Source organism: Bombus vosnesenskii, unplaced genomic scaffold (assembly GCF_011952255.1).
Source record: "Bombus vosnesenskii isolate JDL3184/JDL3185 unplaced genomic scaffold, Bvos_JDL3184-5_v1.1 scf7180000013295, whole genome shotgun sequence".
Taxonomy (NCBI): Eukaryota; Metazoa; Arthropoda; class Insecta; order Hymenoptera; family Apidae; genus Bombus; species Bombus vosnesenskii.
In genome coordinates this window covers 1,137,260-1,162,820 of record NW_022882946.1, presented here as the reverse complement: position 1 = coordinate 1,162,820, position 25,561 = coordinate 1,137,260, and the positions used below count along the sequence as shown (strand labels likewise).

Genomic DNA, 25,561 nt, shown 5'->3' with positions numbered 1-25,561 from the left:
GCCGGAAGAAGTCCGATCGCGACGGTCTCTTGACGCGCGCCGCTCGTTCGTAGCTTCGTCTAATCGACCGGCAACAGATGTTATCGCGACTCTACGGCTACGGCTGTCATCCGAACCGCGATTCCCGTTCTAGCCCCGGACGAGATTCGCCGACGCGAACCGCCGACACAATACCCGCTCGCTCGTCCACGTTGCGTCGCGCGATCCTCGTCCAACAACCGAGAGACAATGCTCGCTCGTACCTCCGCGCCGTCCCTTCGATCGTCCCGTCTCTTTCTCGCGATACGTCTTCGTCCGCTCTCGTCCGCGATTAGCCGGAAAATCGCGCATCGATCGTCAGTGTCGCTTACGACACGCGAGTAAAGAATCCGTCGCCGTTAAGTTTCGCCGCCGGACGCGTTGCACGTCACCGCGTTTCCCATTGTCGCTTCGTAATTATCGTCGCGTCGGTTTACTTATCGTTTTCGCCGTTCACGCGATTCTCCGGATACCGTAGCTTCGTTGCAACGCGCGGTATTCTCTCGATTTCCACAGCAGTGGTTCGTCGAAAAATCATCGAAAAAATCAAGGCCGAACGATTCCTTGCGGACGGAAACGCGATCGCGCGCGCGGGAGCGGTTCGATGGACCGATAGATCTGCGTTGGGTGGCCGAACGCGTGTGTCCGCGAACGATCGAGCAGAAGGACGAGCGGAACGAACGCACACGCGTTCGGGTTTTAGGGGGAGCACGAGGTCGGCCCATGCTAAACCGTCTCGTTGTAGATACGGGACAACCGACTATTTATTATCGTGCTATATGGCCGCGCTTACCTCGGTTTAGCTTATGCTAATGTCCCGTTTCTCGAGCTTTCCCCTTCCACCCCTGCGTGCTCGTGCTGCCCTCTTTTTCTTCTTTTCCTTCGCCACGACGAAGGACCCGCTTCTTCTTCTTCTTCTTCTTCTTCTTCTTCTTCTTCTTCTTCCCCCTTTCCCTTCCCCAACGACTCTTGTTTCTCTCGTACGACGGACCCAGCGTGGATCCCTTTGCGGTTCGTGGCACGCGGGACCCACTTCTCTCTGCCATCGTCCGGTGTCCGAGCTCTCCTCCCGCCACGAGATTCAGCGAGATATCTACCCCAGACTCCGACGCTGCACGCTCCACGCTCGATGCATACCGTTGCGTAACTCAGGCGAAATCTCATCCGGACCGTGCCGGAATTCTTATCGCGATTCGCGATTAGTTCCGTTTCCATTCTCCAACGCGGCGTTCCTGTCTTCGCCAGGCGGTACGCGTATATTCTCGCCATCAGTTGCCATTTCCACGTGGCTCGTTCGTCGAAATATCGTCGGGATCGATGACTATTTCGAGCAGCAGCCAGTGTCTTTTTTATGCCTCGTAACCGCGAATCACGCGTCTAATTGTTCGAATAAAACGGTGGAACGGGGGCACGCTACATAAAGTACGTTTAGTCGGCTAGATCGACTACGTTCCAGCGGTTCGGCTTTCTCCCGTGCATACTCGGTGACGCGAAAACGCGTAACGGTCGCATCGATCTGGTCCCGGTCTCGACGCGTTCCAACGGTCATTCCCGGCAGACGTTCCTCGACGGCGAGCCGAATGGCACGTTGCGGCGAAAAAAAAAAGCGGCGCTCGAACGAAAAACGCGGCTTCGGCACGCTTCGCACCGGATCTCCTCTCGTTCCAGACCACCCCGTAGAGACATGCAAAGTCGCGGCGCAGATATATTTATGCGGCAGGGCATTGCGGCGAGCTACGATACCTACGTGTATCTCGATGGGAAACACTCCCACGATTATGTGGCGTACGATGCAATTTCGCCTTTGCCTGGGCGAACCGGTGAGCAATCGGCGACCCACGTATTCGCTACTACGCGCTTTACGCTTCTACTCGGCGGCGTCTCTCGCGATCACCGCGAAGCTTTACCACCCTATCAACGACATAATTAACCAACGGTATATAACTTTCGACCGCGAGAAATCTGCCGGACGTTGTCGCAAGTACGCGAGCGTAAGTTGCTTCGACCAGGTCTCGCGATATCCGTGGAATAGCGGGCGAGAGACGCCGCGATACGTCGGCCGTTGGTGCCATCGTCTCGCGTTCTAGAAACGTTCGAACCGATGGAAATCGCGAATGGATTTTCGCGCGGCGCGAAGGCGCGCGCGACGACCAGGAGGCTAAAGAGCACCGCGAAGCGGACTCGCAAACGGGGACACCGCGGAGACGACGCGAGGAGAAAGTAAGAAGGATCGTGGCTCGCTGCGACTCGGCGAACCGATATAAGCGAGCGACTAAGTACGAGTACGTTCTCGTTGGACGAGACGGTCGGCGGGGGGTAACCGGATTTCGAGCGGTTAGTCTCTCTCGTCGAAGCCGTTCCAGCGACCTGGGATAGAGACGCACGACGGCGTTAATCACGCCGAAAGCTGGAACATAGATCGGCGCGGCTGCGAAACGTCGAAAACGCTCGGAAGCGGATCGCCGAAACGAAAGGCTCGGACGAAAAGGAAACGGAGGTGGACCCGGTCGGAATGTCGGTCGGCGGCGGATCAAAGTGGAAGCGAGGAGAGAGAGACCGGTAACCCAAATCGAAGGGAAATCCAGCAGCGACGGGAATAGCGCCCGCGTCGTCGGAACGCGAGAGCGCCGATGATCGCCTAGCCGCGTTTCCGTCACTGTAGCCGCGTCCCCGATCCTCCTGGCGTATTATTGACGCGTTTATCGTTGTCGTTATTATCGCCGTCTGTCGTTCGCGCTCACCTGTTAACCTCGGATAATTTATCGACGCGGCGAATCCGTCGAGAGAGAGAGAGAGAGAGAGAGAGAGAGAGAAACGGGCTGGAAATGGAAGGGACGCGACTCGACTCGATGCGATTCCGCGTTCTTCGCATTCTCCGCGTCACGGTCTAATCAGCCTCTGTCACTGCGCCGACCGGGCTTCGCGAGAACCGTTCGATTCAACTTGGGAGCCGGTCGATTCCCCATCGAGAAGGCGTGATAAATTCATCGAAAATTGCGAAACGACTCTAGCGATTGCGAAAATCTATATATATATACACATATATATATATCGTATATGTATATATTTATGACGGATGATATGGTAATAGTCGAGGCCATGTCCCCGTTAGCGTACATAAGCGTAAACGCTTTGCAAGATTTTTTGATCGGAATTGTCTGAAACGACGCGAGTTGGCGGTATTACGTGTCCGATTCGCAGGCTGCGAATTAACCAGCGAGGATGAGTAGCGGGATGGGGGAGTAGTGGTCGTGCGAATCTGAAAAGAATAACAAATCCGGCAGATTTAACGAGGATGGGCCGTAATCGCGGTCGGTAACAGACACGGTCCGAGGCAATTTGCAAACGTACGACGAACCTAAGAAAACTCTGCCGCAATCCTCTCGATCCGACGTATATATTTTAACCGGTTCGGCGATCGGAATTTGGACAGAGACGCTGCTGGATTTGCCAGAGCGGAAGAAAATCACGAACGAACGCGCCGTAGGTATAGCGGGCGCGAAAGAACGGAGAGAACGAAACGAGGAAACGAGAATCGAAGCGCAAAGGGATGAGTCGTGGAAAGAGAGGGCGCGTTATCTGCGAACCCGGGACCACGAGTACCGAGTCGCGGTCGGTTCTCTATCGGGCGCATTGTTGCTCGGTGTCGAGTCGGGGTCGCGTCCCCCAACCCTTGACTTCGAGCGTTACCCATTTTCCTTTTATTATCTGCCCTCTTTGCATCCGCGCGTCGACGTTCCGCATCGCGCACGCTCGCTATCGCTCGAAACGCATCTCGTTCGCGAAACCTTCGTTCCTTCGATTTTCCACGCGAAACGAAACGCCACGCCGCCTTTTAATTACTCGTCGTCCCGTCCGTTCGACGATGCAGCCGTTTTCCGAATTTCCATCGGTTCTTTGCGCTTCTCCGCCGAGTCGCGGAGAAAAGGGGAGGAAAATCGCGAGATCTCGCTGGTCGTGGAACGGAGGGAATCGCTGGAACAGAAGCGAGAAACGGAGGAAGAAGTTGACCGGCCGTACGATCTTCGTGGTCGGTCGCGTAACCCTTATCGGCGTATCGCAGGGCAAAGGGTTGCCCCGGTATTAGAGTAAGCCACGGTATTAACCTCGGAGTTTAATATAAACGACGACGGTAGCTGGGACAAGGCGTCGTTTCGGGATGGCGAGGGTGGCCACGTGACCGGCGGACAATGCGAGCCGCTTATCGACGTCCTCGGCCGAAACGAACCCTCGCGGCTCCTCCTCGCTCGTACGTACCCCTCCTCGGTTACCGACCCCCCGACCCTAAGCCCCGAGTGCCGCGCGATCACCGAGCCAGCCACGCTTAACCTCGTACCGCGGTATTACCAGGCCGCTGCTCGGCCGACACCTCGCTTTTCCGTCCGTATTTCCGTCCTTCCACTGCCCCGAAAACTCGTTCGACCGTGATATCGGCCGGCGACGCCGTCCGCGAAACAAAGCGTCCATCCTTTTCACCGATTGCGGGCTAGCGCGTCGACCAAAGGGTGAATCCGCGAGGCTGCGCCGGAATTTCACGTCCTTTCGCGTCCTCTTACCCTCGATCTCTGTCAGTCCGCCGATATCTCGACGAGCGAACGCCGACTTTCGTCCGCTCCGACCGACGCCGCCATCCAAACGCTCCTCTTCCACCTTTAAACCCAGTTTTATTTCGTTTCGTTTTCTCGGTCTATCCGTGGTAACGCGGCGTTCGTTCGATCCGCCTCGCGAGTCGCGCGAAACGAGCGAGCCGTCGAAAGGACGCGGAGATGGAGCGCGCGTTCTTTGCGCCGGAATCGGCAGGCGAGTACGTGCGAGAAATTGGAGAAAAAAGTGGAGGAAGAGCGAAGAAGGGAACGTTCGTCGACGTCCGTCGGTGGCGGGACACGTTGCCCGGTTTCGTCGAACGGTCGACGCAACGCGAACAGAAGAAGACGGGATTTTATTTAGGCGCAAGCGTGTTTTATGGCCCCGTTTGACACGGGATGCCGTTAAATATGCGACAGACCGTGCGCGTTTCTCCCCGTCCCGTCGGCCAGCCTGCCGGCACACCCCCTGCCGTTCTTCCCCTTCGCTTCCTATTCTCGCCGATGTCTCTGTTATCGTTTCGAGGATCCTTCTATTAACGAGACCGCGCCGCCGAGGCCAAACACGCAGGAATTTCGAAAGACTCGTTGGCGCGTTTCTTCCACTTTGGTTCGCGTGCGACGCTCTTTCTTCGACGCAGCGCGTACCGCGAGGCGCGAGGCGAAAGACGAAAGGCGAAAGAAGAAAAGCGAACGAAAGAATAAAGGCGCCTCGAAGCCGCGAGTCGCGGTTCTTTTTTCCACGGATTCCCGAGGTCGTTAGCGTCGTCGAAACGGCTCTAAATTAAGAACGAACGCGGTCCGAATTTGTTGCGCGTGCCAATTTGCACGTTCGTTTGTTTGGCCGATCGAACGAAGCGGAGGCCTCGAGAAATTCGGCGAGAGTCGGCCGTTTGGCGCACGACCGGAATTCGCAACGGAATGCAGCATCGGCAAAGGTGGGACGCGGCGAGGCTGGAATTTAACGCGACACGAGTAAACGCGGGACGAGTAAAAAGTGGATCGAGTCGCATCCACAGTCGCGGAGGGGCGAAAGGACGAGTGAATCGAGTGGCGGCTAAGATAGCGGCGCGGCGTGTGGGAGAGAAGCCGTTGGCGGGTGCACGCGTGGCATTCCTAGTCCCACATGCCGAGCGTAACCGTCGGAACGTAGTGGAACCGCCACCGCTTCCACCACCAGACAATATCGCGCATTCACAGATTGCGCTGTCAGGCGGTCGAATAATATTCGGGGTGACACGCCATGTATCCGCTATGCGGTACGCCGACTGGCCTGTATGAGTCAGCATCCCCTAACCGCGCCAACGCTGCCACGCCGCGTCGCTCCGCACCGCGCCACACCGCGCCACACCGCTCCGGGCTGGCACTGTAAGGGGGGTCGTCGGTGGCGAAGAAACCGAGGCAAGAAAGGGAGCGACAAAAAGAAAGATCGAGGGTGAGTGAGACGCGGCGAGGAGTCAGAGGGGAATCGGAGGAAAAGGGAAAACAGCGAGGGAGGGAGAGACGAAGCGCATCGGGGTTCTTTTTCGGTTCGAATCGGGAACGAACGAAATCTCGTGCTACGGTACCACGTGTCCGTGACCGATCCAATTTTTTTTCTCCACGCTTCGATACACGGATACTGGCTCGCACGCATACCATGCCCACGCTGTTGCGAGCAGGCGCCCGCGTTCTCGTCTCAATCAGGAACATCTCGAACTCGGTATTGCCTTTGCCAACGAGATTCGTCACGCTCCACGCGCTTTCAACCTTTATACCGTGTGTCGTCTTTGTACCGTCTCTCGCAACTCCTTCCGACCGAACCTATCTATTCCGCGTAAGCGTCGCGTCGTCTCGATACGCGAGTTGTTCTCTCCATCGACGATCTTTCGCCAAACGTCGTCCGCGTAGAAATCGCGTAGAAACCCCAGAGAGCGACCGCCGCGTCTCCTTCTTTCTCTTTCGCCGCTTCTTCTTCTTCTTCTTCTTCTCCTTCTTCTGCCGTTGCTCGTCCCTCCGCCCCCTCCCCCCCCCTCCCACCATTCACTTCCCGTTCCTCGATGCTGGACTTTAATTAATCCGATTTACATCGAGCCGCATCGGCCCTCCACGACCGTGACAGAACCCGGTGCGCATACCTTCCGTTACTTCCTAATGGGGCACTCATTAGGAGGGAAATAGCCTACCGAAAACGTCCATGCTGCTGAGAATTACACGGACCGCGCGCGTCTGTTACGCCCCGAGGACGAAAGGACGAAAGGAAAAGAGAGAGGGAGGGGGGGGGGGGGCGCGACCGGTCGAAAAGCGTAATGTAATTAAAACGCGCGAAAACGAGCGGGTAATTGGCGATGACCGCGACGAACGAGTACCAGCCGGGGAAATTGGAATTCGTCCGCGGGCAGCGTGTAACTATTTCGACGATCGGTCGAGCGAGCGGAGGCCACCATCCGCGACCGGGATATCCCTCGAGTTCCGCGCCAGTGCTCGGAACGCGAGGCTTTCGGCGGCGCTGAAGTGTCAGGCCACTGATAAGCCAAAGGCATTAATTTTACGGGCGGACCCCTTTGCTCGTGCCATGCTCCCTATCCAACTAATACAATTACGTTATAACCCCGTGCCGAGTCGATCCTCCACAGCCCCGACGTCGTCGTCGTCGTCTCTCTCTCTCTCTCTCTCTCTCTCACGCTCCTTCTTTTCGCCCCCTTCCGGTCGCTCGGCTCGAACGCGCCCTCGTTCGTCCTCGATTTTCTACGCCGCAAAATTTGCTTTGCGAAACGGTCACGCGGTCGACGATCGAAAACTCGATCGCGATCTCGGTGGAAAGACGGCGGGCCGATCTCGCGCGCTCGCTACGACGCTTTTTCTCGCGGTCGAGTCGCGCCACGAGGACGGACGGTCTACGGAGTTTTTGCTATCGCGTTACGGAACGAGCGTATGCTAAACGAGCTTACGACTAATTCCCGGATGAGATTCCGCGGGACGAACCGTGTCGAGTCCTGCGGTCTTGAACGGGATTACGCGGCGGACGAGACGGTGTCGTTCGAGCCGGGAGAAAGAATCGCGTTCGTTTTTATCGGCGTTGACGCGAGACGATGTTGCACGGAGAAACGCGAAAAGCACCGCTCGATGCTCCGTACGCGTCCAATTACACGGTCACCTTTTTCGCGCGCGTTCGTTAGCCGTGGCGCGGTTTCGCTCGCGTCGGCCAGAGATACGGTCTCTCGATCGCCGCGAAAATCACGCCAAGAGAGTCGAGGGCGAGGGAGAAAAAGAGAGCGAGCGCGCAGAAGGGGTTGGAGGAGAAAGAGGAGAGAAGGCAGAGAGGACAAGCGGGTCGAGCGAGGGTTAAATAATCTGATTAGCTGGTCTCACTGACCGTCGAGCGAAGTATGGAAATGAAGGGCATTCATTGGACAGCGGCTAGTACATCGACGTTTGCGGGGATCGCGTTGCGAGCATCGCAGGAGGGTGTCCGAAAAGGGTGACAAAGTTAGCCGGGGGCTCGTTGCGACTGCGTACACCGAGGCGTACACGGGCCGGTAGACTCGCGACAATTAACTAACGAGCAGTTGACACAACTTATCAAATCGTATCGCGTCACGAAACCAACGTCGACGCCACCAGTGGCGCGGCGCGACCGTGTTGTTCGCTTGGTCCACCGGGACCCGGTTTTTTCGTCGCGTACGCGCCTCTTTCGATCGCCACGCGAAGGAACGTCCGATCCGCGGTTACGAGGACGAGCTTGGCCACGACGGAGCCGTGCTCGTGTCACGCCTGCAACGAGAGGCGAGGACCGACGCAACGGCGAAACACGGCGGCGATGTTACGGGCGTGCAACGTCTCGGGATTTTACCGTGGATGCACGCAATTCCATAATCAGCCGTGCGCTCGAAACACGCATCGCTGGCCATCGGCACCCGTTACCCGGCTTCTTTTCCCATGCGGTTCGATAAACTGGTTCTCTTTTCGTCGCTGTTTCTCGCTACTCGCTTCTCGCGCTATTCGCCTCTTCGTTTCTCGCTTGCCACGAGCCTCTGCTCGTTTTTCCCTTTTCCTTTCCCTTTTCCACTAGCGCGAAACGCTCTCGTTTACTTTGGCCGTTTGGCGAAAACTCGACTCGTTCGTTCGACCAACCGTTCGCGCTTCTGTTTGACTTTTTGAGTATTCGCCGGAACGGCCGCGAACGCGCCAAGGTTCTCGTGGAGAAACGTACGGACTCGTGCGAAGGAAAGGCAAGAAACGCGAAAAAGAGCGAAGACGGAGGAAAAAGAGAGACGCGCGTGTCGCGGAGGTACCGTAGCGCGTACGTAGGTGGACTTGAATGAAAGCGCGAGAGTCAAAGGCAGAGCGAGAATGACGGTTAATCGTAACGCGTGGCACGCGGCACTCGGCACTCGCCGTTTATCGAGTTTCGCGGTCGTCCCGGCAGCGACGAAACGGTATTTTCCACTTTCGAATCGGCCGTTTCCAAAGTTAATCTAAAAGCACCCTTCTTTTTCGCAGAGTAGCGCGCTCTTTCGTCGGCCCGTTTTCCCAGTCGCGAGATTCCGCCAAATTCGAAACCAGCTATCGACCGTCTCTCTCTCTCCCTCTCTCTCTCTTTCTCTCTCCGGTTAGCGAAAGCCGAAAAACGAGAGCGACGTTCGATCGTTTACGATTTTTCTAACGTCTCCTCCTTTTTTGCCGTTACGCGAAAAGTATCGCCCGTCTCGGGAAAAACGGGCGGACGGGTGAAACGATAACGATGCCTGGCTGGAAACCGGCCCGACGACCAAAATTTTTCGGTCTTGCGCGACTTTCCCCCAAGTCGAGTTCCTTCGAATCGAACGACTCGGGGAATCGTATCGGTACGGCGAAGATTCATCGCGCGGGACTACGAGTTCGAATAGGTTCGGAACCGGTAAATCGTCGTTCGGGAAAGACTGGACGAGTGGTGGAGCGAAGAAGGAGCGACGGACGAAGAAGGAAGGAGAGTACGGAAGGTAGAAACGAGGTCCCGGGCAGTCGAATATCGTAGCTGCTTCGTTGGTCGGTCCGTCCTTCTCTCGGAGCGTTCGCTCGGATCTCTCGAGAGATCCGAGATGAGAGGGCAGGCCGACTCGGATCCCGCGAGTGGATAATTATTAATCGTTATTTTCGCCAATCACGGCCGTTTATCTCAAAGCACGCAACGCCAATTATCTATCGGCCGTTCGACCTGGACGAGGAAAGACGAAGGAGACGACGTCGAGTCGAACGCGAGGAGAGAAAAGGAACGCGCGGCGAAATGCCGAGGAAAAAGGACGAAGCCGGAGAACCGGTGAAACAAAGAGGGTAGAGAGCGAGGGCGAGAGAAAGAGGAAGATCGACCGGATAGGACTAGCTAGCGCGGCTCTTACGTCGTTTAGCCGTATTCTCCTCTTTTCGATGTTCTCGATCGCCGCGCGTTTCACGCTGCTCGGCCAGATACATCCGGTTCCATCGCGTCGCTCTGCCTCCCGTTCGTCGTCCTCTGTCGCTTCGCCCGCGTATCGCACGCTCGAAAATCACGATCGCCGCACGAAAATCCTCTACCGTATGAGAATTAGAAACGTATCGACGTCGTCGTCTTTTCGAGAGTCGGATCATCGAAAAGTCGCGTTTCCTTCGCTTTCGAGAAAACGCCGATACTATTATCGCTGGCATCGATGCCGCCGAATTGCCAGGAATTGCCTTTCGCAGAGACAACTTCTCCTCCGTTATTTGTTATGTTGTTTGTTATATACAGTTATTTGCATACGTGAAAATGTCCCGTCACGGATCAGAGTTACGATACTTTGGAAATTTCGTCCGAACGATACGCGCTGGTGAAGTAATCGACTCGTATCGATTGGGATAACGAGCACGAAGGCTTCGCATAATAATTTCTCCTATGCCTAGAATTTATCGAAATCAACCGACGTTTCCCGAAGGGGTATCTCTTCAACTTTGTTATCCGATCAGAATGAAAAATGTCGCGCTGCTGAAAATGTCAAAGATCTCGTCGATATTCAAACTATATCTCGCTTTGTCACATCCGAGTTCCCGTTACAAAAATCCGACTGGAACCAACTATGCTGTAATCACTTACGGAGAAGTTAAAGCGCTTTTCGAGTCACATCGACTCGACTAAATAATCCAACGACCCCTGTACCAAGTACAACGAATTCCCAATATTTGACGCTGTTCCGTGTCGAACGAAATTTCTCGAGCATCGTCGCTGCGATCCATAATGGGACATTTCCCGTATTTAAATAAATAAACGAATAGACGGGGACAGTTGCGAGGTAACTTTATCTTCGATGAGTAAGAAAGAAGCGGAGAGGAGCGGAAAGGTCTTTCCTTGCGAGGGAAGAAACGCAGAGGCCTTCGAAACGGCAGTTGCGAGAGCCGTGGAAACGACAGCGACACACGCTCCACTTTGCTTACGAAGCCGATCGTTCGACGTCCGCCGTTCCTCTGACGCAAAACGTCGCGTGATTTCGCAACGCGAATTCGCACGCGTCGCTATTTTTATCGCCTAGTATTCGTCACGAGTTGCGGCCGATTTCGCGGTACCGGCGGTGTCGCGAGACGATAAACCGGTTCGTTTTTTCGCTCGTTTCGATCGAGAGACAACTTTTCGTTACGCCCGTCTTTTCGACGGTGTAATTTTTCCAGCGAGAACGCTTTCTCGTTCCGGCAGCGCGATCAGCAGCAAAGAGAACCCGATGAAACTTGTCACTTAGCCGGCAGGACGAAAACCCCTTTTGGGCCGCGAAGGGAATCGCAAAGTTGCGGAGTAGCGGCGCCGGCCGGCGTTTGTTCGACTCGAAACGAAGTTTAAAACTCAACCGCGCCGCCAATCTAATTCCGTCGCGGATCCAAGTTTCGTCGTTCTTGGGTGCTTTCGTCGCCGAGACGAAGAAACATCTCGTGCCTAGGGACGAGTTTGCTTTCGAACGAAAGTCAACTCTGTCGGAGAGAGAGAGAGAGAGAGAGAGAGAGAGAGAGAGAGAGTGGCTGGATCGAAAGTCGAAAACCGGGATCGTCGCTGAAAAATTCGGATCATCGCGTTTTCGGACGACTCGCGAAACGCAGCAAACTCTTCTGGGAATAAACGCGCGAGGATGAAAGATCCGTCGTGCCGATTTCCAGCTAGGTATTATGAGAGAGCGCGTCTTTGAGCACGTCGAAGAGTTTCGAGCACAATGCGAACCGAACGAGATCTCAGGATCGCGACACAATACCGGCCGGACGGACGCGCGACTGTCGCTCGAATAAATATCGATCATACCGATGCCAAAAGGAAATATTATTTTCATATTCGGTGTGCACGTTGCGTCGCCTTTTTGGGACGAACAGCTGTCCGCTTGCACGCGGGGACAATGCGGTCGCGTAATCCAATAACGGCCGACCCTCGACCGCTGCAGCCCGACCAACGTAAGTCGAGTCGAGTAGAGTGGAAGAGATGCTGGAAAGCGTTTGACTCGCAACACGGCCACCGGACACGGGAAGATGAACGATTGCCGGGATGACTGGCCGTTTCGGAGCAACGCGACGCGACGCTGCACGACGCGAAAGTGCGCGTGGCGCGTCGCATCGCGTCGCCTTCCAAATCGAGCGACGATCGGATCGGCCAAGCGAATCGCGATAACGCGCTCGAGGATAACCGGTTATGGAAAGCTCGGCCGGTTTCTGTACTCGACGTTTTGTAATAACGAGATATTAAGGTAAACGGCGACGGTATCTCGTTAACGAGGATAGTCGAGCGATGTTGGGAGCACGCGCGACATCGAACAAACAGGTAGGATTACGGATTATTAGCGGCGGCCGTGGCGCGTACAGCACGCAACCTGCGGCCTCGTGGCCTCGTCTCTGTCGCAATGGACGCGGCGGAGCGACGGGGCGAAACGCTCGCATACGGCAAATCGGATAATCCGGGCGACAATAGGTCGGCAGGTTAAGCGTGTTTGCTCTTCTCTCGAAGACGCGTTCGCGCGACAATGGGGCCTGCGAGAGCGCTTTTCGTGGTTCGAGCGGAAGGAAAAAAGGCCGCAGAGGGAGAAAGAGCGAGAGAAAGGCGACTGGTCCGGAAGAAAGAAGCCTAGAGGGTCGTTACCTATTCCTATGGAGGTTGCGAGGCGGCGCGACGGTACGGAGGGAAGGGGAGGGAAGGGAAGGGAAGGGAAGGGAAGGAAGAGGCGATTTTCGGCGAAAAGAAGGCGCGCACGAAAGCTCGGTGGCCCGGATGGCACGAGTCGCAAGCGGGCCAAGTGCACGCCCGAATCGGCCACAATGAGGCTAATCAACCGACGAGTGTACACACAATCGACAACAAACCGTATATATTCTTGGACGGCGAGGTCGGTCGAACGGTCGCAAGAACGATCTTTATCTCGGTAGGTCGCGTCGCCTCGTTCCAGGCTCTTTGCACCCATCCACGTTTGTCCGGTGAAACCACTCGGCCGAAAGAGACGGACAGCCACCAGCTGTCTTTTCACTGCGAGCAGCCGAGAACGAGCCGCGTCGAATCGCGCGGCTCTTCGTCCCGACGATTCCACGGATATTTAAAATCGGTTAAGAACGTCGCCCTTCGAACGCTATCGTCCGGCTAATTAAAATATTTCCATCTCGGACGAGGGTCGGGTTCGTCGGTAGAGGTTATCGCGATCCACGTTTCGCCGACTTTCGCCTGGAATCGCGACAGTCGGTGCGCGTCGACGCGACCGACGGCAGAGTGTCCGTGGAACGGAGAGGAGCGGAGAGGAGCGGAGAGTAACAGCGAGAGGAAGAAGGAAGAAAGAAAGAAGAGACGGACCGGACGGCCGGAAGGAACGCGCAGCTGCCAGAAATCGACACGCCTACGAGGATTCGGGTTTGAAGAGGAAAACAGCGTAGAATGGATAGACGAGCGAACGGTCGAGAGGTCGTTATCTCTTTCATAGGGCGCGGAAAGCGAACGATTCGACGAAAACACGGCCCATTCTTCGGGCCGGGCACGCTCGCACGCTTCGACGATCTCTGCTTCGACGAAGAACCGCTACGATGCCTCCGATGTCGTGGCATTACGCGCCTGTCAATGTACAAATCACAGCCCATTTACTCCATTGAAAGCTGCGCTCGTTTAACGACACTTGGACAGGAGGTTGGGTCGTAAATTTTCACGGAGGAATCTCTCTTTCTTTTCTCTGTCTCTCTCTCTCTCGCCGTCGTCTCTGCTCGTTCGCCCTGCGAACAAACTCGGTTCACCGAGAGAAACGTTCGGATCGTTGGCAAAACGCGCGAATATCGCTTACGCGAAGCGCGTGGAAATCTCCGACGCTGCCACGAGTCTTCGTCCCGATCCCGCCTCGTCTCATCTGGGTATAATTGCGCGCTTCGAACTCCCGACGCTAGCGGAGTGTCACTCTCCTCTGCACGCACCAACCGTATCCTCGCCGCGATAAAAACAGGTTGCTAATCGAGCGGACGAGAAAATGCCGCGCGAGAGTTACTTGACCGTCTCTTCGTTTTTCTACGTCGCTCGTCTTTTTTTCTTTTTTTTTTCGCCGATGCCTCGCGTTCGATCGGTTTTCGTTTTCGCCGCCGCTAATACGCGAAATAATTCCGCGCAATTTCCGGCGATCGCGACGAACGATTCCGCGATTAATCGGATGTCGTTCGAAAACGCGACTCGCGATACTAGACGTTACAACGTGTAACGAGTACGCCGACATCGATGCGTCGATACCCGCGTACAATAGGTGTAGCAAAGAGATAACGAACACCAGCGGAACGAGTGGCGCGTTGCGCGGAATTAATTTCGACTCGATGGAAATTGAATTACATTTTTTCCACGAAACCCGGTGAAATTCCCGTTTAAAGGTGCGTTCGTACGGATCGTAATTGCAGGAAATTCGATCGGGTGCGCGCCGGAGATTGGATTATCGCGACGACCAAGTTTAATTCGCGACGTAACCGTTACCTGGGCGGAACAACGCGTCACGATCGTTGGAAAAAGATGGAACGCCAACGAAAGCAGCGAGAAAGAACGAAAAGCGCGCGCGAAAACCGAAACGTTCGGCGATTTGGATGCCAACGAGTCACCCGATGACCGAACGAGACTCGAGGCAAAGAGAGTCGAGGGAAAACGACGATCGCCCGGGCGCCGGACGAGTCGAGCCGATCCGAGCCGATCCGAGCCGATAAGTCGAAGCCGAGGCAGATCGCTGAATCCAACGATTCGCCTTCTTCTCGAACGCGACCAACTTCTCCGCTACACCATCGGCTTCGCCGCTCGAAACCCGTTCGTTTAATCGCCGCGCAAACCGCAATTTACGATAAACCGTCGGTAATAGTCGACGTGGTTTCGATGGACGACGACCAATGGACGTAATTTATCGCGCGGTTCGGATAAACCCCGCGTTGATGGAACTGGTACTCGATCCAATTCGAGTATCTTCGGCCGACTAATCGGCGACGCCTGGTCGCGCCGAGTCGCGCGTAAACTATCTTTTCTCGGACTCGCCGATCCCGGCGAGCTGGGGCACCGAGGTGTGACCACCAGGCGCGGCACTCCACGGACCGGTTACTTTTTTCCATTGAAACGCGTCGACGCAAATCGGTCGGACCGTGTCCTTTCTATCGGGCGATATTCGCGGTGAAGCGGCCGCGTCGCCGTCCGTGTAAATCAACGGCGAGAACCGCCGACTGGATACTCGCGACGCGCGACCGAGCTAAGGGAACGGCACGACGAGATGTCTGTCGGACGTCGGATACGCGCTTTCGTTGTCGATCGCGTAGTTGCTCGCTCGCGAGGAGGAATTTCGAGTTTAAGCGAAGATCGAGCTGGCCCGCGCGCGGCCACCGTTCCGTCGCAATCGTCGAGGTTCGGGCGCGTTGTCGAGGACGGCGCGATAAAGCGAGTACGCGTCGCATGGCGTGGCACGGCGCGGCACGGATCGTCGTCGAGCAAGTGAACGGAGAAGGAGGGAGGAAGAAGGAGAAGACGGGAGGAAAGGACACAGGGTCCGAGACCCCCCACCGTTCAATGAGAGACATTTCTCATCATTTTCCATTCAGAAGGTCTGAGTTATAAGCCCGCTACGTCCTCTATCCTGGCACGATCGTTCGATTTATTATGACCGCGAGAACCGCCTAATGAATTTAATTTCATATTTCACGGCCGGTAAGTAGCCGGGGGGACGACGGCGTCGTGAATCGCGCGAGGGACGCGGGGGCTGCCGCGTTTACCCGGCGATTTAGCTGTCGCCTGACTCCGTGGGCCATCGCCGGCCGGTTCGCCGTCGACGAAAAAGAAAGGATTTCGGGATCGTATCTGGAAACGGACGAGCGACGGTCGCTCCTCTTCCGGAAGGTATTAGACCCCGATGTTTCTCCGGCTTTCTTTCGCGAGCTTTACAGCGCCTGCCCAACCCTACAGTGCCTCTCCGCGTGTATATCTCGCGCCAACGTTCCTCCTGGAACGCGGACACCCAACACGGCGCATAAAAATCGAACGACCAGCGACCGCTTGTATTCTTTATCGTGGCGCGATTTATCGTACGGTCGAGGCCGACCGTTACGAACGGCACGGAGGGCAAGAGTCGCGACGATCGTACGAAGCAAAGTCCAGCGCGAAGTGGCGCGTTTCGAGAATCGCCTGGACTCGAGGAAGAAACGCGGTCGAAAAGAAGCGCGTGGTTTTCCGGCTTTCGCTGTCGGGCCGGCGGAACGGCCGTCTCCCACTCCTTGTCGGCGCGACGGCGAAATAACGGTTGACTCGCCGTTTGCCGCCGGTGGCCGCCGCTCCGCGCCGCAGGAACGATCCGCGGTAGTTAAGTTATTAAATTTATCTCCTCCAGCCAGACTAAAAATCGCGGTGATTTATTATTTTTTGCTGCTTAACGACGCGGCTACGGAATATGGCCCGGAGTAAGTACGTCTCCCCAGTTTCCAGACTCGTTCCTCTTCTTCTGCTCGGACCGCGCCACGCCGTTGCGCGCCTCCTAGCTAGTCGGCTTTTTTCCGAGCAAGCGACCGACCCTCGGGATAACTCGCCGCGATAAATTTCCCTCCTCGCGGTTCGTCGTCGTTCTCCGGCCGCTCGCTTCGACGAACGAGAACGACTATCGCGACCGACGGCTCGCCGTCTCTCTCTCTCTCTCTCTCTCTCTCTGTCTCTCTCTTTCTCTCTCCTGTCTGTCGTAACGCAAGCATCGAGGGTGTCTGCGATCGGCGACTTTCGAAGCGACGCGAGAGCGAAACTCGAACGTCGACGACACGACGATCGGTGGATCGGTGCGCGAGTAAGTGGCCGAGACCGAACGGCGGAAGGTGGCGCGTGTGACGCGGCGAATAGAGACGAGTAGAGGCGAGTAGAGGCGAGTAGAGGCGAGTAGAGGCGGATAGAGGCGAGTAGAGGCGAAGGGAGGCGAGGCGCGCTCGTAGGTTCCGCATTCTTCGAGTAGCCGAGAGCGAGAATGCAGGCTCGTCCTGTGGATGAGCGCGGTAGTTGCAGCTTGACGCGATGCAACCGCGACACGGTTCGCTTCGCTTCGCGCGTACTCGATGCGCGAGGCACGAGAGGAGAAGTCGGCAGGGCTTTTCTCTCTTTTTCTCTCTTTTCGCAGTTTGGTCTACGGGTGGACTAAACGGAGTCGCGGCAGGGCAAACGGGCGGACGAGCGAACGAGCCAGCGCGCGAGCGAGCGACCGACCGACCGACCGACCGACCGACCGTTCCGACGACCGTGCGACCGAACGACCGATCGACGGTCGGTCGACTGACTGGCCGGTGCAGAGACGCGGCGAGGGCCAGCTAGCTAGCTGGTCAGGCAGCCTTCGAGCAACCGAGTAGGCAGGCTGATGCACGCGTAGCTTATAAAACGACGGATTCCCTCGAGTATATCGAGAGACTCGTTCTCGCGCACGAACCTTGACGCTAATGGCATGCATTACCGCTAATAATAGTCGAGGAAGAAGGAGAACGCTCGGCGAGAGGGATAGAAACGGAGATAAACGCGGACGGGTAGAAGAAACGAGATACACGGAGCACGGGCGTTTGGAAAAATTCGCGCGTAATTACCAACCGAACAAGAGGCAGAGAAAAAAGAGCACGAGCGCGTGCAAGTCCCGCGCTTCCTGTTCTCTCCACGCTCTTTGCCGTTTCTCGCCTTGTTGTTCTGTTCGAGCTGTTCGCGCGACGCGGAAGCCGATGCGCTCGCTCCTATCGCTCGGTGGTCTCTTCGCGATCGCCTCGTCTTTCGTTTCCTCTTTCCGTGAAAATATCAGCAGCGCGAGCGAAACGAGCCGCGTCGACGAACGATCGCTTTCGCGAGTGCAGCGCGCTTAAAGACGCGCTTAAAGACGCGCTTAAAGACGCGCGCTGACCACGGTCGATACCGTTACCGCGCGTCGATGACCTTTCGCAACGTTCGCACGCGGCTACCGTTTTCCAACGAAACGAAACGAAACTACGAATCTCGGAGACGCGTTCGCGTTCGAAATTGCGAAGCTGTTGGAAGCTAACGCAACCGGGTAGGTGCCGATCGGTCCGTGACCGGGAATAGCCAGCGTGGTTATCAAAGAGAATCGACAGACGGAAGACGGTCGATCGCAGGTGACGCGAAGCAGCTGGCGGTCGGAGATACGGAGATCCGGAGACGGAACGCGGGGCAACGCGAATCGACGTCGTCGAGAAGCTGCACGGTCATTCGAGCTAACTGGCCGATCCGTTCGGAGCGAACCACTCTCGACTAATTGCAAAATTGCGTGGCGCGCGAACGACGACCAACGACGCGATTCCTCGATTCGAGCGAGCGAGTCGACGAACGCGAGTCCGGACGAAGGGAAAATACGGAACGGTGGGCGCGACGCGACGCGAACGCGACGCGAACGCGATCGCAAACGGCGAGGTAAAAATCCGTGGATAGGTCGTCGGATTATTTATTTGGTCGGCGGCCGTTATTACGCCGAACCGTGAAACCACGGAACGAGCAAAGTGGCGAGGGAGCAGAGGGTATATCGAGGCACGGGGCAGCGATATCCCTCGTGCCGGTAGGTTGCGACCCCTGCTGCTGCGGCTGCTGTCGCTTCCTGGGGGAGCCACGACCCCTCGTACTTGGAAAATAATTCTATTAGGTTATATCGCGGTCTGCGTGAATGACGCGAGCACGCTTCGCTCAAGGGTGGTCAGGGAGTCTGCGGTTTGTTACGAGTAACCAGGGTCGTTCCGTTCTCTTCGCGCAACGAATCCGCCTCGGGCCTCGCGCTTCCTCCTAGATTGCCAGCGAATCTTATTAAGCCCCTAATTACGTCCAATCTATCGCGTTACCAGGCGTCCGTGGAAACTCGCTTCCCCTTCTCCCCTTCTCCTATTCGTCTACGTATCTATCCATTCGCCCGTCTATTCGTCAGCCCGGACGTTCCCAACCTTCGATAGGAATTTCCCGATCGTCGAGCGCGTTTAACGTTCGTTCGGATCGCGCGAATATTTCCGGCAGACGCTAGACGACGCGCGATCGGCCCTCCTCCTTCGCTCTGCCGCGACGCGTTTCCAACGTTCTGGGTAGGAGGCGCGTATGCTGGGTGCTCGGTCGTATATCTCGCGCGTGTATAAATCAGCAATGGGCGGAACCGACACGGAGAGACACCGTAGAGGTTGGAAGGAAACCCGTCTCGCGAACCACCGGCTCCTTCGATTTATCGCCGGCTAAGGGCAAACAGATTCGCCTTCTTTTCCCCTTCTCCGTCCAGATGCTCGCGTTTCACCCGCGATAATCGTCTTCTTTCCCTTCCGCCCGCCCCCCCCCCCGCCCTATTTACGCGCTGCGAAATCCTCCTTCGTCGCAGCAGGAGGACACGGTCGTCGTTTCCTCGAGACGTCGTTGCGAGCCGGTGTGGCGGACAGGCCGAACGGACCGCCGGAGAAACCGACACGCTGCGCCGGCTCTTTTTCCCACGAGCAATTAGAACGCGGGCAATTTCAGCCGGCCGATCGATCTCCAGCCGAGACTGGTTCCGGTTCTAGGAAGTAGGACGAGCCGAGTATCCTCGACCACGGCCAACGTCTGCACCGGTGGTCTGCCTCGACCGGCCGCTTTATCGCCACTCGAGTCTGTCGACGTAACAGATTCGACGGGAGCGTCGATTCCGTCGTCGCTCTGTCATCCTCGCCGGAAGCGTATCATCGTCAACGACTTCGAAACGTTTCGAGGCGGCGAAGATCGAAACGCTCGACGATCGGCTCTCGATCGGCTACGATCTCGCCGCGCTACATCTCGCCACGACGGAACTGGTTTTCTAGTCGGTTACCGGTGACTGGCCACGACCGTGTTTCGCAGTTACGCGCGAACTTTCGTTGGCGCGGTGAAATTTCGTTAACGCCGGCGAGTACGCGAATAGAAATCGACGACTCGGTGTCTTTTTGTTCGTCGCGAGAGGATGGCCGGCGAAGCGGGTGTCCGGCGACTCGCAGCGACCGTCGCAAAGAGACGGGAGGAAATCGAGAGAAAAAGAGGAAAGGGGAAAGGGGATGCCGAGAGCGCGAGCGAAACCCACTTAACCCGTTGTACGCCGCGCGTCAAAGAGGCGGTGTTGCTCGCGTCGATTCGTCGACGCGTCGCCCCCTTCCCCGAAAATGGCATTACTCCGGAGGAGAAAGCAATCTCGGAAGAGCGCCGCGAGAAAAACACGCTTCCTGACTATAAAATATTCCGGCAGGTTATTTTCTCGCGAGCAGACGACTCGCGAGGGTGAGCTCGAGCACGAGGGTGACCAACCCTTTGTCGCCGCGGCAAAGTATCTTCGCGACGATTACGTTCTCGTCGCGATCCGCTTTAACAACGACCGGAAGAGACGAGGGAGCCTATAAAGCCGGCCGTCTCCGCGCCGCGGGGCGATAAACTCGATCTCGGCCGACGAGCGGCAGATGCGAGTTCCGCCAAGGTTGGAGCGGCAAAACGCGATTCTTCCGGCTGCGCCAGGATGCGCCTCGCGTTTCACCACCGCGAAATCGGACCATCGTTCGCGACGGCACGAGATCGAGCGACGCGAGCTCTCGCGAATTTTCCACAGAAGGAAGAGACGACAGGCGTAAAAAGCGTGGAGAGAGAGAGAGAGAGAGAGAGAGAGAGCGTGCGTTGGAAGAGGGATGACGATAGAGGGAAGAGGAGGACTCGGAGGGAGAGGTCGCGCGGGAACGAGAACGGTCGTAGAGCGCGCTGGAGGCGAGGCCTGACATTTGGTTACTGACATTTTCACCCCGGGGTTGACGGCGGGCAACCCTTTGGCGTTACCCGCGCTCAATCACTCCATTGTCTCGAGCGGCGCTCGTTTTATGCTCGCGTCAACGCTTCATTATGGGGCCCCGGGTCCGGTCGACTTGGCTTCTATAGCCCACGTGCTCGGCACATTGTCTATCCCCAAGAATATATTACGCGCCCACGCGATCGCGAACCTACCGCCTCGCACCGCCACGCCGCCACGCCGTAAGCCGTGTACCGGGACACGTCTACCGCTCCGCTTCGCGTTTCCCTACCTCCGCTACCGAGAATTCTTCGGCAGCGTTTCGACGACAACCACCGGAACACGAGCGAAAGAGTATCGATTCGGAATATCGCGTCCGCTTCCTCGAGAATCCAATCTCTCTCTCTCTCTCTCTCTCTCTCTCTCTCTCTCTGGTCTCGAAATTTCTCTCGCCGAATCGGAGGATCGACCGAAACGGCACGTGGAAAGGGAGAAACGCGTTCGGTCGCGGTCGACGGGGTGTAGCGTGGCACGGTGTGTGCCATGCCACGGTGTGGTGTGGCGTGGCGTGGCGTGGAGCGGCGAGACATACGAGCAGACCGGCCAACGCGGCAATTAATTACGGTGTAAAGTCGCGGGCTGTTCGTATTCGATTAATTACCGCGGGTACCGCGCGATCGGCGTCCGCATAATTGACATTGTTGCCGCATTGTTTACAGTAGCCAGTGAATTTATCGATGGTGGAAGGAGGCGTAACGTTGCACGGCATGGCATTGCTCTCTCGACCGCTCACTCTCCACCGATAACCGGTCGACCGTTTCGTCGGTTACCTCGCCAGGGCCAATTCCTTTTTTTCCCCGCGTTTCCCCTGGATCTCGATAGCCGGAGAAGCGAGAGAGCGAGCGATTTTCGTTTCGTCGGGTATTTTTCCGAGGCGACGTTCCGGTCGCCGGCGCGGAAACGACGTCGGGAAAAGGTCGGCGAGACGGAGCGGGTATCGGCCACGAAAACTCGACGGTACGGGCGTGCGAACCACGCGACCAGCAAAAAGGTCGACGAACGCCCTTCGCAAAGCGAAGCGATAGAAGACGGGAAACGGTGGTTCGCTCGATGGACGATCTTTCGTCTTCGACGGCCGGTCTCGACGTACCTTTGGCCGAAACGTCGCGCGTCTTACTTTCCCCGCTATTCCGCTCTTTTCTCTCGTCTCTTCCCTTTGCCCCGTACACACGAGACAGGTACAGTCAAGGTCAAGTTTTTTTCGCCCGCCGTAGCGCACCTCCTCTTCCTGTTCCCGGTTTTCGTTCCCGTTGCTCCTGTTTCCCGCCCTTCTTTGTCGGGCCGTGTTGTTGTCCGTTTTTTCTAGCGGACGGCAGCGTACCCGAGCGACGAAAGAACAGGCGCGACGGCTCGAGCGGTCTCCGTTGCTCTCGAGGCTGCGGTCGTCGGTCCTTGTCCGGATCCGTCGTGGGTTTCTCGGTCTGTCGGTGCGGCGCGGCGTGCACGTAACACCACGGACCGGTTTCGAGAGCGGCCGCGGGGGCTAAATGTCAACAACGGCATAACGGCCCGGTTAGAGGATTACCCCCGGTGTTCGCCCATCGCCAGAGGGTAACGCCAGACAAAAGGTCGTGAACTTTCCGCGTGTTATAATCCGTCTGAGAGGGTTCGCGGCTTCTCTTCTTACGATCCTTCTCTTCCGATGCGTGCGTATCCACGTGCTCGCGACGCGATCCTCTACTTCTACGCGCACTCTACACGCGTATTCGCAACGTCTGTTCGGGCGAAAATCGAAACTCTGGCGCGCACGGTACAAAGAACGAAAGGAAAGAACGAAGGGAAGGTGTCGCCGAGAGGGGTAAGAGAGGTTTCGCCGGTCCCAAAGATTCTCCGCGTAACAGGTAACGCGAACGCCCTAATGGGATCGGCATTCGAGTCGTTAACATGACAATATAGATGCTAAACGGTACGCTTATAGGTGTACCGTTTTGTAAGTAGCAGCCAGAAGGCACGTACGACGATTAAATGCGTGTCGCGTCGAGCCGATGCGTACGGCCGATAGGGTCGCGAGGCATCTTGTCTCCAAATACGAGCCTTGTTATGATAATCGGTGCTCGCGCCCCGTTATACCTTGCATTTCCCCTCGCCGCGCCAGAGACCGCGTCCCTTCGTCCACCATCCGTTACCTTTACGTTTTCGAAACGAGAGCTCGTCTCGCACGAATTCGCTCGGAACCACGCGTACGAGGAATCGATTTTTCCTGGCCGCGGCCGTTCGACTCCGCTCCGACGGTCCGTCCAGACGGAATTCCTCGTATCGTCCCAACTACCGCGATCTCCCGTCTGCGACGAATAAATCGCATCCGCGGTCGTTATCCTTAGCGTCGTGCGCGAGAGGAAGTACGAGGCGCCATCGCGTCCATCAAACTCGTAATTACCAGCGAGAGACCGCTTTCTCCGAGCAACGAGTCGTCCGAACGAATTTTCGATGGATCGGCGTCGGCGATGACGAAACGGTCGATCGAAAGGTAGAACGGCGTGTAACTGGCGCGAAACGGCACTCGATACGCGATAACCGAACCGACTTGTTTTCCGACCGACTCGTTCGTCCACGCTGCTCCGACGCGTTTCGATCTCGCCTCCTCCTTTAATTTTGCGGCGTTTCCATGGACTGCGAAAACTCGACGGTATATTTAGAAAAATTCGTTTCGAGACGCGATCGATACGGCTTCTTTCTTCGGCTCTTTCGTCGATATACCCGACCGGTCTGTATTGCGTTCGGCTTACGTTATCCGTGGCACTCGTGATAATCCCACGATTTTGCGAATCAGCGACGCGACTCTTCTCGCGAGCGAGGGAACGACTTTGTCCGTCGCCTCTCCGTCGATGTCTCGTACTTTTACTTTCTCTCTCTCTCTCTCTTTCTCCATGTCCGATCGATTCGCTCGGTGCGAAAATTTCGCATTTTCTCTCCGCGGCGAAGACACGCCGATTCGCGTATTCGCGCTTGCACGGATTATCGGGTTGGATAAGCGAGTGCGCGCGGACTCGCGCGCGCCGATTCGCGTGTGTGCCTACACGCGTACGACCAAGCCAGCCGAAGAGACGAAGAACGCGGAGAGGGATCGGCGCAGCTCGACACAAAGCATCCCCCGAACACCCTTTCCAAGTCGGAGGTGACGTCACTGACAATGGAAGGTCGAGCTGTGATTAAAGATCGAGAGACTCCGTAAAAACTCCTTGAAAAGTGTAGGAACGAAGGAGAGAGCGGGAGGACAGGCGGGCCTACCGGCGTGAAATATTGCCTGCGCGGCACCCGACAGCTATATGACGTTTCCGAAGGGCATGAAAGAATCTCCGCCTCTGTCTATCGCGCTCGCTCACGCTATCGCTGTCGCTATCGCACCGCTGACCACCGTCGCCTCTTCTTTCTACTCGCGTTCTATTCTCTTGGCCGGGTTCGGGTCCATTCCCTCGAACCGGGTCTCGTTCTCTTCGAACGCGACTCGTCCGTCCGCTCGCTCGCCGGCCGACGGACCGATCGACGCGCAACAAGGTGCAAAGAAATTTCGCAAGAGCGCGAGAGTCGTCGAAACCGCGAACGACGGAGGGAACAAAGCGAAGGAACGTCGCGACGAAGAATTGAAAGAGGGTGGCGTAGTCTTGGGAGTTTAAAATCGGTTAATTTACGGCGAGGCTGGTCAACGAGGCGCCAGGGCATTTAACCGGTTAACGCGAGCGCAGAGCACGCGGGGTAGGAGAAATCGTGATCGAGCGGCGAAGAGGAAAGAGGTCGTGGCGCGGCGTGGCGAAGCGTGGCAGCGAGGAGAGGAAAGGCGCGGAGAGACGCCACTCGACGCTATTATTCGAATTGATGCGGTGAATTGGCGCTGACGACATCGGAGCGCCAATCCGACCGTTTGTTTATTGGCCGCGCGTTGGCGGATCCCTCGCGACGCGACACGACGTATGCTTTAATTGAACCCTCGTCGATGATCGGATCGCGAAATTCGAGAACCGACGCCACGCAAACTGTCACCGACCACACCGCCACGGGATAGAAGCTATCGTCGAATTCCTTGGTGGTCGCCACGTGCGCGTAATAGCCCATTACGCGTACGTATGGAAATAATGCGATTTGCATGCCCAAAGAGAGTTCGCCGTCCGCGCACCAAGGAGGGTGAGCGCGGGGATCGTGACGTCGTTCGAGAACCAACGATTCGCACGAAGACGAAGGTTCTCGAGGGACGGGGCGAGAGGATCTGGTCGCGCCAAGACCCAGTCGAATAAAAGTCGTCGTCGAGAGTCTCGCGGTGTCTGCGAGTGCGATCGCGTGAAAGACTCGGATCGAGGACGAAGAGGCGCGACGCATCCGGCCGGATTTTTCGCGCCGGCGAGGAAAACGAAACAATGGTGACGCGTAAAGCGCGGCTGGTTTCGCGCGGAAGGGTGAAATCGAGGGACACGGTAGTCGTCGTCGTCGTCGTCGTCGTCGTCGTCGCCGCCGCCGCCGCCGCGTGATTAGTCCGACGTTCGCACGGGCTACGTCTCTCTAGTTGGCACGCATTCCAACCGAACGAATGCCGGCTGGGTCTCATTCGACTGCGTGTCTGCTTGCCCGAGGCTGGCTTTCGCAACGAACTCGTCCACCCGTTTTAAATCGCTCCGAACCACCGCGTCGACGTCGACGTCAACGCCAACGCCAACGCCGACGCCTACGTCAACGCCGTCCAACGATCGACCGTTCCTCTTCTCCTCTTCTTCGAACCATCTGACC

At 56.8% G+C, this 25,561-nt stretch overlaps 1 protein-coding gene across 2 annotated transcripts in view; it reads left to right on the top strand.

Annotated features, from left to right (window-relative positions):
* LOC117233309 (nuclear receptor subfamily 2 group F member 1-A) overlaps positions 1 to 25,561 on the top strand; it is a 51,804-nt gene that overhangs the window by 23,546 nt on the left and 2,697 nt on the right. The window lies entirely within an intron of this gene.